This window comes from Aethalodelphis obliquidens, unplaced genomic scaffold, assembly GCF_003676395.1.
Source record: "Aethalodelphis obliquidens isolate GAN/ISIS:26980383/991018 unplaced genomic scaffold, ASM367639v1 scaffold7, whole genome shotgun sequence".
Taxonomy (NCBI): Eukaryota; Metazoa; Chordata; class Mammalia; order Artiodactyla; family Delphinidae; genus Aethalodelphis; species Aethalodelphis obliquidens.
In genome coordinates this window covers 30,360,837-30,375,109 of record NW_020837951.1, presented here as the reverse complement: position 1 = coordinate 30,375,109, position 14,273 = coordinate 30,360,837, and positions in this window count along the sequence as shown.

The following is a 14,273-nucleotide window of genomic DNA, read 5'->3' as shown; positions in this document are numbered from 1 at the left end:
CAAACACACTCTCACCTTAAGGCCTTTGCACTTGCTGTTCCCCCTGCTTAGAATATTCTTCCTCTAGATTTCCATGTGGCTTGCTCCCTGCTGTCCTTGATCATCTCGCATATCCCTATTCCCACCCCAGCACTCCCATCCCTTGTATTCCTCCCTTAATTCTTCTCCACAATGAATGACAAATGAATGATTATGAACTCCTGGTTCTACCCTTTAATTCTAACATATTGCACAGAACATGTAGGAGAGAAAACTGTGCAAAAGTAGAAGAGAATCATAAAGGAAATACCTGAAAAGTGTCTGTAATTACTAATGAAGGGCTTTCATGCATTGAGAGAGATCATTGCTGAGCTTCACCTCTCAAAAATCATTTATTTCATAGGCCACAGTGGTTTAATAAAAGATCCTATACATAACTAGGTGATAGCTGAGCAAGATAACTTAGTGTTTACTGTGAAGTCATTAAGTATTCACTAAGTATATTATAAATGCTAATTTAAATGGTAGTTGAAGATGTGATCTATCATAATTTGTAACTTTTATTTCATTCACATATCATGAATGAAATGACCAAAAATCTAGGCACTTCTTAAAAGAGCAGTGAGGTCTCAAGCCAACTCCATATCCAAATGAGCACTGCAGAATATCCTCCCCTCCTCCCCAAAGGGGAAATGCACAGATGGACCTAGGAGAAGATTTAAGAGCCTGACTAAAGTTTTGTTGAGTGAAGAATGTTTGTTAGTGTCATCTGAGAAAAAAGAGGCAGGCTATAAAACAAAGAAACCTGTGTTTCAGGAATCTTAGGATCATAATTTGGGTAGCACAGATTCCAGCAGTAACCAGAACAGTGTCCCATCTGGGGAACAAAAAGCAAGGGATTTTAAAGGAAAATGGAAAAGTGTATTTGTTTTACATAATTTGTTTGCCAAGAGATATGATTGGAATGTATATATATTTTTTTCTGTTACAATTTATTGGCTTGTCAATGATGTCTCATTTGTTATTAGTTAAGGCACATTTTTGCACAATTCTTAGGGATTCCTTTCTGAGCAAATAATTTTTTTCCCAGCAGGGTAAACACAATTCACAGTCTAACAAAATGGAGTCCTAAAGTACAAAGTGGAGTTATTACTGACAACTCCTTCCACATTTCCCCCTTTGGCTCATGATTTTTCCTGACAAAATGTCAACAGAGCACCATTAGTTGCTCACGGCCAGAGTGGTTTGATTACCTGCTCCGGCTCCATCTAGTTCCTCAGTTGTGGGGGGGGAAGGGTCTTGTGAAGGCATTAGCAATAATTTCTTCCAAATCTTCTGATTCATAAAGTCTGTCTCAATGAAGAACATCTAACATAGTCAACTGTGCAAACATAACCTGGGTAGTTAAGCAAGTTACAACAGAGGTTATAATTTTTAGCAAGCATTTGGTTAATATAACTATGCATATTATTAAGATAAACAATAATAATCCAGTTTGTAATACTGTTCTTAACCATGACCCTATTCCTGATGGTAACCAACTAGAGAGATCTAGATAATCCTCAGGTTTTGGTGTGTATCCTATTTCAGCCAGCAGACTGATATTACCTTTTATTACCTTTAGTTCTTGTGTTACTTTGCCAGACTGACTGATATAAAGCAACATTCTTCCCCTAGTAATATACAGGTGCCTCCTGTTGAACTGTCAAGATATTAAGTGCCCTTCTATTTCGTAGCACAGCTTCTGCCAGGCTATCAGTTTGAGTTTCATGATATTCAAATGCTTAGACAGAAGCATTGAAGGGGTTGGTCATAACTTTGGATAATTGTGTATTGCTTTTTCTACCCCAAACCAAGGGAGGAAGGCCCTGGCAAAAGCATGACCAAACCCTTTCTGTCTACAATTGGGTTATTAGTTGGCATATATTCAAAATTATAACCTTCTCAGCTTCTCCGAGATCTTTTTAACCGATATGAGAAAGACCTTAAGTTTGGTATGTGAGCAGTAGAGGGAAGGGTCTTTCTAACAGTGACGTCAAGGGCAAGAGCAATGATTCCACAACACGCTTTCCATTTAGTAGGAAAAGTTGAGTAAATATTTGTGCTACACATACAAAATGCCCAGAACCTTCTAGGGACAAAGAATAAGTAGGTTCTTGAACTGAAATTCTTTTATCAGTTTCAAAAGAAGAAATTTCATGGTCAAAAAAATTCATCTTCACTGAGTACATGATAATCTGGTTGACTGGAATTGTGTAAGTGGCTGTAAGAACATCTTATATTTCTATATGCCTGGAGTAATAAATGAGTTTATTATGGATCAAAATTTTGCCTAAGATTTGGGGAGTCTCCAGAGAAGAGGTAGGTGGAATTAACTTCCCACCATTTTACAGATTTGTGATAAATTCCCCACATTGTCCTATTAAGGGGGAGTACCTCCGTGTCCCAATATCCAGTTCTGTTATAGATTTCATTGCGCTACCACAAGGATTCATTGTGAGAAGTTACATTTTAGTCATGTAGACTCCAAGGAGGAGTGAACTCAGGATCATCTGAATCATACGAGTGTATAGGCACAGACATGCAATGGAAGGTAATATAATGTTTTACCAGTACCATTTATATTTTCAAAACATAGGGAAGTATTATGAGTCAACATCCAGATTCGAGTAAGAAGTATTCCTTTATGAGCAGTGGAAACCCAATGGAAAGTAGTAATATCTGGGACATGTCTCCCAGAGGGAAGGTGATGAGTGCTTGTTTTCAAAGATACCAAAACAGAACCCTACATTTTTGTTTGTTAGGGCCTTCCATTCCCCTGAGGACAGAGGTCAATCCACTAATTCTGGAGCATCATGAGTGTGGTTTGCTCTAGCACAAATCCAACAGTCAATAAGATTTGCAAAATCAGAAAGTTTCTGCAGGGTAGAAACAAAAGAGTGCAGTAAAGCATCATTATCAGCAATGAGGGTCACAAGAGAAGATAAAAGGCCAAACCAAGAGTTAAAATTATTCCTAACAACAAAAGTCATTATAAGGAGAATCTGAAGAGGGGTGGTTCAGTATGTTGGCCAGTATATGAGTACCAGGAAAAAACAGTCATAAAGGCAGCAAGTTCCTCTGATTTCATGGGGTTTTACCACCAACTGAGAATTCCTATTGTGTGTAGTAAGGCAAAAACCATTAGAATACCTATTAAGATAAACAGCAGTCCAAATACTTCAATCCAACAATGCTTCATGTCCAGTTTTCCAAAGCATTTGTGAGATGCTCTTTAAATTAAATATCAAGCATAAGCCTTCACTATGTGCAAGGAGGTCCATAAGAAAGAATACAAGAATACAGGTTATAAATGGTAACGTGTTTATAATATATAGAAAATTCTCCTAGAAGAATAATTAGAAAGGCAATAGCAAATCAACAAATTGTTCTGAAAAAAAAATACAGACCTGGTCCAGTCTTGGGAAAGCTATTCATTCAGATGTCATCTTCTTCAATTCCAGGTCAACTTGAGTTTAAAATTTCCAGTTGGTTCCACTGTCCACTGGGGGACAGAAGCCTTCTTTAAATGAGAAACATGGGTCAACACCCTTATGTTTAGTAGCACATAGATACTTGAGATAGATATCAAATTCATTAAAACAATGGGCAGAAATTGTGATCTAGAGAGGCTAAAAATTTCTACATATTTAGCATTGTGTTTTAATAATACCATTTGTCCTCTCAACCAACCCAGAACAGAGGGTGATAAGCACAACTGAAATGTTGTGGAATTGGCCAAGTATCACAGACTGCACTAAGAATTTGACCAGCGAAATGGGTTCCTCTATCACTAGGTAATTCCAGTGGAATTCTTCACATGGGAATTATTTTTTCCAATAGAATTTTGGCCATGGCAAGAGCACTAGCCCTTTGACAAGAAAAGCTTCCACCCAATGAGAATACATACAAACCATTACCAAAAGAGTTACAACCTTGTGAAGGAGGTAATTGAGTAAAATCTAATTGCCATAACTTGAAAGAGCCTTTGGGTAAAGGGAAATGGCTCACTGATGTGTGTACAAGCTTGCCTGGATTATGTTTTGGGCAAACAAGACACCTTTGAAATAACTCAGAGGCAACTCTGGGAGAAGGGTTCCAAAACTGTTGTCATCCCCAATCTAACATTTTGTCTGTACCTCAATGTATCATTTCATGTGTCAATTTTAATATTATTTGTTTCTTGTGTGACATTGGATAGGGCCAGACGATGTCTAGCCTATCCCATAACTTAGACTCAGGATTATAGATGCATTTAGCATCTTTCCATTTTTGCTTTTCTTTAGCAGTAGCATGCTGTTCCCATATCTAATTACCTCCTTCAAATCTCTAGTGTCATTCACAATGGGGGAAATCATAAGTAAACAAGAAGAGTTTGGGAGAGCAGCTCTTTTAGCTGCCTCATAGGTCTGATGGTTTCCATGACCTTCATCAATATCAAACTTTAAATGACCAGGCACCTTAATAATTGCTAATTGTTTTGGCAGTAAGATGGCATCTAACAAGGCAATAACATAGGAGCTATTTAGGAGAATTAATAATTGAAAGGATGTGAACATGTAGTGACAAAAATAGCAGTTGAGCTAGGAGAAATAGTAAGAATGTAAACAGTTGATCAGCCATATGGCAGTCTTTAGTTCCTCCCTGAAGTACCTAGATAACAGTATTTGATGCACATTTCCTGAGTTGTTTTACAGATGTTAAAACCTCCACCAAATGGAGGAAGTTAACTACTCGATGACCATGAGCACATAGCTCCCAGACCTACTGGAGCCTGAGGATTGATAATGTTAACCCCTGTGACACTGCCCTGTTACTTCACCATCAATCAATCAGAGAATTTTGCACGAACTGATCACACACCCTGTGACTTCCCTCCTACACCTTGCCTTTAAAAATGCTTACCTGAAACCCATCAGGGAGTTTTGAGTATTGGCTGCCCTGGACCCCTTGTATGGTGTCTACAAAAAATGCTGCACTTTCCTTCACCACAATCTGGTGTCAGTAGATTGGCTTTACTTCATGTGAGTGAGCGGACCCAAGTTTGGTTTGGTAACACAGGGACAGAAGGGACCTGTGGATGAGAAGGAACCACCGCAGTCTTGGCTGCTGTCTTACCTGTAGTGCTGTCCTCTTGACCCCTATACTAGGCAATATTGGCTGCACCAGGGCTTTCTGTCCTCCTCACTGACCTCCTGGGGTCAACAGTAGCATTCTCCATAGTCACTTTCAGTTTGGTAAAGGAAAGTGGTCAGCCCCATGTGCCAAGAGGCAAGACCAGTAAAAGGCCCAGTAATGAGGACCACCTGACAGAACAGAAAGAGGATGCTCAATCCGAATTCAGGAAAGGACACCAGGGATGCCCGAGTGGGAAAAGGTCTTACGGTAGGTACTCGACCAGTGACTTGACCTCTTCTGGTCAGTGTCAGTTTCTCCTGTAAGCTGTTTGCAAGACCAGAAACCCCACTATCAGGATGCCCTGTGAGCTGCTGGTGAGAAAGGAAACACCCACCACCCAACCTCTCTTCCCCTAACTGCTTGTGAAGTGAACCTTGGATTCCTTATCGACCAAGATTCTAGGGCTCTCCTCCCAGTACCAGCACAGAATGCCAGTTGCCCCAGAGGTCTGGTAAGTACCCCATGGGAATCCCTCCTGCTTTTAGCCCTCACTCAGAAGTCCAAAAACTCCTCCTTTTTCAGCTGAAAGGAGGAAAGAAACCCCCGCCTCAGACAGCCGTGCCACTCCCTAACAGACCAAGCCGGTCAGGAACTAAGGCAGCTAAGCTGCTCTGGCCCAGAGGCAGTCTTACCTCCTGTGAGATATTCCAACTGAGGAGGGACTTACTATCTCAAGCATGGATCATTATAAATTCAAGGGGGACCCTCAGTTATATCAGAATCCATGCCAATTTGACACCTCCTGTTTTGGTTTTTTGAGGAATCCATGAACAGTTTGGTACTGGTTCCAAGTTTCCTGAACCATAAACCTTATTTGGGTCAAATATGGTGGTATTTGTCTGCCAACAAATCACTCCAACCGCCCCCCCAACCCCCCGCCCCCGACCGTGGGTAGTTGGAAACAAATCCAAAACAGAACATCTAAGGTATACGGAACAAAACATCCACCATACTAAACCATAGCCCGTTAGGGTGTACCCCACAGAACTGGAAGTTTTTGGGGTATCACCCCCTGACCGCAAAACATTTAATCTTCCAATGTAATACAGCCTGGCCCCAATATTGGCTGGGAGATGGGGAGAGTTGGCCCGTCAATGGGTCCCTATATTACAACACCATTTTACAGTTGCACCTGCTATGCCAGAGACAAAAGAAATGGGATGGACTTCCCTGGTGGTCCATCGGTTAAGCCTCCATGCTTCCACTGCAGGAGGCACGGGTTTGATCCCTGGTCTGGGAAGCTCTGCATGCCATGCGGTGTGGCCAAAAAAATGTAAAAAAAAAAAAAGAAATGGGATGAAATTCCCTATGTCCAGTTTTTAAATAGCCTTATATCAGAACAAAGGCCTTCAAAGGGGATGTGGGCTCTCCTCCACTGAGGTAATACCAGTTCTTGACCCTCCCCCTGAGGACCTTCTTGATCTCTTCCCTACACTCCTCCAGTATGTAGACAACATTCTCAATGCCAGCCCTACTAAGGAGGCCTCTGACAAGAATACTGTAACCACTCTGAACCACCTAGCCAATAAAGGATGTAACGTGCCCCCCAAAAAAGGCTCAAATATCACAAACTAGGGTGACCCACCTAGGCTTCTTTCTCACAGAAGGTCAGAGAAGCCTACGCAGGAAGGAAAGAAGCCATTTGAAGCCTCACTCTTTCTAAAACTGGAAGACAGCTTAGGGGTTTTTCCTGGGGATGGTCAGGTTTTGCTGCATTCTGGATCCCTAACTATGGTCTAATAGTTAGGCCTCTACATGAAAAGTTGAAAGGAAAGAATGATGATCTTTTTGAATGGAATTCAGAACGCAAAAGAGTCTTTCAAGAATTGAAAGAGCAATTACTTCAGGCCCTTACGTCCCTTTCAGATTTAGCTAAACCTTTTGACCTCTACATTAATGAGAGAAGGGGAATCGGTCTTGGGGTATTAGCTCAAAAACTGGGACCCCTTACTCGGGTGGTTGCTTATTTCTCTAAACAATTAGATCAAAATGTTAAGGGATGGCCTCCTTGCCTACAGGCAGTAGCAGCTACTACAGCCTTGCTAAAGGCGGTTGAAAAGTTAACATTTGGTCAGCCAATCACCATGTGGACTTCATACCAGTTTCAGGGTTTAGTAAGTTCGAAGGAAACAAAATACCTATCTCCCAAAAGGTCGATTCAAGTTCAGGCTATGTTTTTAGACAAGCCAGTGGCTACCATAAAAATCTGTCACTCACTAAATGCTTCCACCCTGCTATGCACAGAAATGGGGCCCCTGGAGCATGATTGTATAGCAATCATAGAGATGATCTTTTCCATTCATCCCGACCTAGGAAGTGAGCCTCTCCCAAACTCCAAAAAGGAATGGTTCACAGATGGGAGCAGTGTTATGAGGGAGGGAAAAGGGCTGGGGGGATATGCAGTGACCTCCCACACCTAAGTCATAGAAGCAAGAAGCCTACCCCCAGGGACTTCTGTCCAAAAGGCAGAGCTGATAGCCCTCACCCAAGCCTTAGAGCTCAGGACAGAGAAGACTTTAAATAGTTTACACAGACTCTTGGTATGTGTATGCCATCCTACACGCACCTGGGGCTATTTGGAAGGAAAGAATTATGCTTATTGTGGAGAATAAACAGGTGAAACATGGCTTAAACATATTGAGACTCCTAGGAGCAGTGCAGCTTCCTAAAAAAGTGACAGTGATTCACTGTAGGGGTCACCAAAAGGGGATGCAGAGGTAATAACGGGAAACAGTAGGCAGAGGCAACTGCCAAAAGGATGGCCCTAGAACTACTAACTTGGCAATTACCACTCATACCTAAGAGGCCAGATCCATCCAATTACTCCCCAGTCTATACAAAGGAAGAATTAGACACAGCCCCCAAATGGGGCTTCAGTAGAGATCTAGGAGGCCCTGGGTGGCTAGTTAATGACCATGGGCAATACTTCTTTCCCCAAACTGCAGCTTGTCAAGCCATCAGGGAGGATCATCAAGAAACTCACTATGGAAGGGAATTCTTATATAATTGGTTAGTTGGGGTCATGATAACTTCTGACATGAAAAATACAATCGGGCAGATAGTTGAGACATGCCTCACCTGCACAATGAACAACCCCAAAACCAGACCTCCCAGAGACCCCTAGATAAGGCCAATTCAGACCAGAGGGACATATCCTGGAGAAGACTGGCAGATTTATTTCACTGTCATGCCAAGAGTACCAGGCAACTTCAGCTATCTTTTGGTGCTAGCAAGGCACATTTTCCGGGTGGAAAGAAGCATTCTCTGCTAGAACTGGAACCACAGCTGAGGTGGCTAAGGCGTTACTAAAAGAAATAATCCCCAGGTTTGGGCTCCTAGGATCCCTACAAAGTGATAGTGGTCCAGCAATTGTGTCTCAAGTGACAAAGGGGATGACAAGTGCCCTGGGCATAAAATGGATCTTGCACTCAGCCTGGAGACCCCAATCACCAGTGAAAGTAGAGAGATCCAATCAGACCTTGAGATGGGGCTTAGTCAAGCTATGTTAGGAAACTTAAGAAAATTGGATTAAGTTGCTTCCGATTGCCCTGCTCGGCATGCAGTCAGCCCCAAGGGATAAGTTAAAGTTAAGTTCATTTGAACTCATGTATGGTAGACCCAAGACTGAGAGAAGGGACACCTTAACCCTCTTGAAATGGAACAACTCAAGTATGCCCTCCAGGTAGGAGAAACCATGAAAGCTGTCATGGAACATGGTAACCAAATGCTGCCCACACCCACCGAATTGGCCCTCTACCCGCTGAAGCCAGGAGACTGGGTGCACCTAAAAACCTGAGAAACCGGTAGCTTGCAAGGTCAGTTCACTCCTAAGGGGAATGGACCCCACCTGGTGATCCTAAACACCCACTCTCTCCTGAAGTAGCAGAGAATCACTCTGTGGGGACATTACACTCAAGTGTAGAGGGTCCCTGAGCCCCAACCTCCAGAGAGACAACCTGGGGCAACAGACCCCCTTGACTATTTGAGAGTGAACCTCTCTGACCTGAAGCTTCTCTTTCAAAAAACTACAAAAGTGTAACCAGAGAGATTCAGGCCACGGCAGTGAGCCTGCACATGAGGGCACACTTTTGCCTACAGGCAAAAGACCTAGATACCTTCATGCTTAGGAAAATATGACATGTGACAATTATTCTCTTGCTAATATTTGGGCCATATATCTTAAATTGTCTGGTGTTCTTTGTCTCTAAAAGGTTAGACAAAAGGGGGTTGCTCAGGGGTACAAATGCTTAGGGCTGAGCCCTGGCGACAATCAAACACATCTAAAGGTGGTTGGGGAAAAGTCCTGCTCCTCTCCCCGGGGTTATACCTACATCCCAATTCAACAGGAAGCAGTTACAGAAGACAGACCTGCGCCTCTCAGCGCCCCTCAAGAATGAGGAGCGGAACTAGCGATGGAGGCAGGATTTGTCATCAGCAAAGCCCATTAACAATTCCCAGGAAGTAAAAATAGAATCTGGGTAATTAAATAAAATCTAACCTTTTTTTTCTTTTCCTTTGTGCTTAGTCTAGTTTCCCTTGCTCATAAGGTGCTGCGTGTAGAGGCCTCACACCCAGCACTTCAGACCACAGTTCCGAGTGAGAAATGGCTGCCCAACACTTCAGCTCAGGACCATGTGCAGCAGCTGCGCACGACACTCAATTCAAGATGGCGGCGGCAGGTGGTGTGCAGAGATGCTCCTCGCGCTGTGAAGTGGAGCATGAGCAGAGCAGCTTCACGGGACAGGTGAGGACTCCACTTCCGCCCCGCTGTTGGGAACCCAGTAAAGCAGCTCTGTCCATGGCCTGTGGAGATGGGGGAGAGTCTGTGCTCTAGAGCACAAGCTCACACCCTCCATTCTTTGATCAGATTCAAGCTTTCCTTGGTCTTGTTCAATTGCCGGCCGGAGAACACCTGTTGGGACCTGACTCAAAGGGGTCAGTAACAAAATCTCCTAAGATGTGCATCTACTAGCAGAAAGATGTTGAGTGTGTGAAAGTTTAAAAGTGTTTCTACTGACTACTGTACATAAAATTGATAAGTGGCAAGCATTTAATGTGTAGCAAAGGGAACTTTATTCAGTATCTTGTAATAACCTACAATGGAAAATAATCTGAAAAAAAATATATATATATATAACTGAATCACTTTGGTGTACACCTTTAACTAACACAATATTGTAAATCAACTATACTTCAATATTTTAAAAAGTGCTTCTACTGAATGTGGCACATAGATTCTTAAAGGGGAACCCATGGCAATTTCTTTGGTTGCTTTGAGTTGGAGGGCAGTAGCAGAGAAAGCTCGTAAAGGGGGAGTTCTCTAGCAACAGGGTCTAGTTGGCTATGGTATCCAATTGGTCTTCTATGGTCCCCCTATTAATGGACTAGGATGCCCAAGGCATGTCCTTCTCATTCACAGATGAAAAGGGAAGGGGAGGGCTTCCCTGGTGGTGCAGTGGTTGAGAGTCCGCCTGCCGATGCAGTGGGACACGGGTTTGTGCCCCGGTTCGGGAAGATCCCACGTGCCACGGAGCAGCTAGGCCCGTGAGCCATGGCAACTGGGCCTGCGCGTCCGAAGCCTGTGCTCCGCAACAGGAGAGGCCACAACAGTGAGAGGCCCACGTACCGCAAAAAAAAAAAAAAAAAAAAAAAAAAAAAGAATACATGATAAGGGCCTTCCCATCTATGCTGGAGAGAGTCCTTTAAATGATGTCTTTTCCAGTATATATAATCTCCTGGTTGTAGGTTATGGGGTATCTGATCTTCATCCAAAGGTATTTCTCTCTTTGATAAACTCCAGAAACAGACTTATAATGTCCTTTTAATAATTCAGTTAAACTTTGCTATAATGCAATACAGCGATAAGGAGCCATCTAGGAAGTGAGTTTAGGCTGTAATTACCTAACCTGAAATACAATTACAGCACTAGACCTTAATATCCACTAAAACATATTTTTTTCTCTAAAATTACTTTAATTCCCACCAAACATAGACAAATTAAGACTAATTTATTTGCAAAATAAGTTTGGTTTCAGTAAGTTTGACCTGATTATTTACATAAGTGTAACAAGAATGGCAATTGATCATGTAGGCTTCTGTAAATTTACTTCAATAGAACTTTTTATAAGGAATCTCAGATTGACTGTTGAAAGACTCCTGAAGCCAGGAACGTCATTCCAAGGACTCACCATGAGATTTGACTGTAATACTTATAGAGTTGGGTGAATTCCTTTCTTCTCAAGGCCCCCAAAATATCTTTAGGTTCTTACACCTGCCAGGAAGTGACCTTTCTTAGTCACCTGGTAAGGTTGCTGGGAACTCTGTAAGCAAGGTATCAGACTGTTTTTTTCCTAAGGAAATGGCTCCATAAAGTCCATCTTAGTTCTTTAAAGCTGTCTGGTTATATCTGATTCTATGTAATTCTCAAACATGACATTCCAGTCAAAGCCTTGGTAATATAACCAATGTTCCCGTTTGTGTCCTGTTATAAGAAGAACACATTTTTATTGAACTTATGCAAATAACTATACTGCCATAAAAATAAGTATACTCACTAATAATTTCAAATTCTGGAGAGATGTTACAGAGAAAAAGACAAATGTTTCAATTCTGCTTACAAAGGGGTAATTTACCAAACTGCTCCAAGTTATAGTTAGCTTAAGCGGGAAATTTTCCTTATATCTGGAAAAGGAAGATTAAAAGACAGTAGTATTTCAGACAGAAAGTCATAAAAATGATCATTCAGCCCTTTGTAACTAATTCTTGTTGATCATGATTTCCGTTAACAGTTTATGAACTCATAAAGTTTTTCTATTAGTGTTCTGGAATTTCTTACCCAGTTCAGTGGTATTATCTAAAAGTTATCAGAAACCTGCTCTTGTCAAAAAGTCCTTTTTATTAATCTTCTTGAAGAGTTTCATCTTTGTAAAGACATCAGAGTAAAACAATAACTGTCTGTAAATGACAAAAGACTTTGAATGGCATGGTTAAAGACATGACTACAACGCAATTGAAAAGGAAATTTTGATATTTCTGTGACATACAAAATTTTAAGATAATAACCAGAATTATGACTGACAACATACCAACACATATCTGATTTTTAGGAATTTCATATAACTTCTAGAACATTTATATTAATAATATTTGCCCATACAATATAATCTAAGAAAATTTATCATCACTCATTTGACAATGCTTCCGACATAATTCAACATACCAAAATAAGCCTCATTAGTTTAATACCTCTCTTTGAGATGTTTCAGGGAACCTCTGAAACACCCCAAAGTTAGCTAGAGGTCAAAAGGACTTCATTCAGAATTGATTTGGGGGGTTTGTCAAAGATATCAAAAGGTTTTAAAACACTTGGAAACACTTGGTCAAACAGAATCACAGTCACTGTGAAACAATACTCAGTTAATTATTTAACCAAAGTGACACTAAAAGATTTCAAAGGTAAACTACAGAAAGTTATGAAAGGGAACTTAAAAGGTAAAGAAACTTTACAATCTATTATCAAAAGCAGATCAATACTGCAAGAAAACTTTGTCCTATTAACAGAGAGAAAACCAGACTCTACTTTTGTACCAGCTTACTTTTAATATTAAAACTTATTCACTCAATTAAATTTATTCCAGTGTTAGCCAGTCCTGATCACATACAAAACTCTTTTCTCAGGGATTCTGTTCCACAAACCTGTAACTTCCTTTTTTACCTTCAGATTTTGTCCCATGCTTTCCCCTTTTCTCTATTTTTTAACTTCTCTTAGGAAAAAATTACTTTCTTTTCCCTTAACAAAATGCATTTACGATCCTTAAACTCTTTTTTTCTGTTGCATATGAAGATGTTTTCCTTATTAATTTTAGTAGTCCCAATTATATGTATTAATTGTATTCTTAAAACCCCTAATCTCTAGAGAAAACCAAGAAGCAAGCAATTGTGAACTGTCATACTAGCATTTCCTGATTGGAAAACTTATGAACATACTCCACAACCTCTAGAAACACAGATTTTCTCATAGCATAATTTCTCTCCTTAATGTGGTACAAGATGTATGGGATAAACCCAAACATCTTTGGCTTCTTAATCTTATAAGAAGATAAAAGTAGTTAAACTTAGACATGCTCAACAATTAATTAACTATGCTTAACTTAGACATGCTCAACAATTAATTATTCTATCTTATTTGGAAATGATCTGGATATTCAATAAACTTCCATCATTTAGCTTACTTTAGAAATACTCTAAAGTTTTAAATTACCAAAAAGATTTGGAGAAACTACATAGACATGTCATCAAACATAATTTATTTTTTTAAAGACCTCAGAAAGATTTTTTAAAATTGAACATTGGTTTATAACATAATAGAAGTTTTATGTGTACAACATTATGTTTCAACTTTTGTATACACTTACAGTGCACCTACCACCAAAAGTTTTCTTTCCATCCATCACCATACAGTTGGTCCCCTTTACCCATTTCACTCTCCCTCTGGTGACCAGTACTTTGGCCTCGTTATCTATGAGTTTGTTTTTGTTTGGTTTGGTTTTATATTACTTTTTAAATATTCCACATATGAGTGAAATCATACGGTATTTGTTGTTCTCTGTCTGATTTATTTCACTTAGCCTAATATCCTCAAGGTCTATCCATGTCATAGCAAATGGCAAGATCTCATCTTTTTATAGCTGAGTAGTATTCCATTGTAAATATATATATATATATATACAAAACATCTTTTTTCTCATGAATGCTGTAATTTTTATTGAGATATAACTCACATGCCATAAAATTCACCCTTTTAAAGTGTACATTTCAGTGGTTTTTCACAGAGGTGTACAATCATCACCACTAGTTCTATCACCCCAAGAAGAAACCCTGTATCCATTAGCAATTGCTTTCCATTTCCCACTCAGTCCCTGGCAACTGCTAATGAGCTTTCTATGGATATGCCTATTCTGGATATTTCATACAAATGGAATAATTACAATATGTCTGGGTGCCAGTAGTTTTTACTTTTAAAAAGGCTTCTTTCCCTCCTTTTTTTCCTCCCTTTAGATTTCAGGTTCTACCTGATT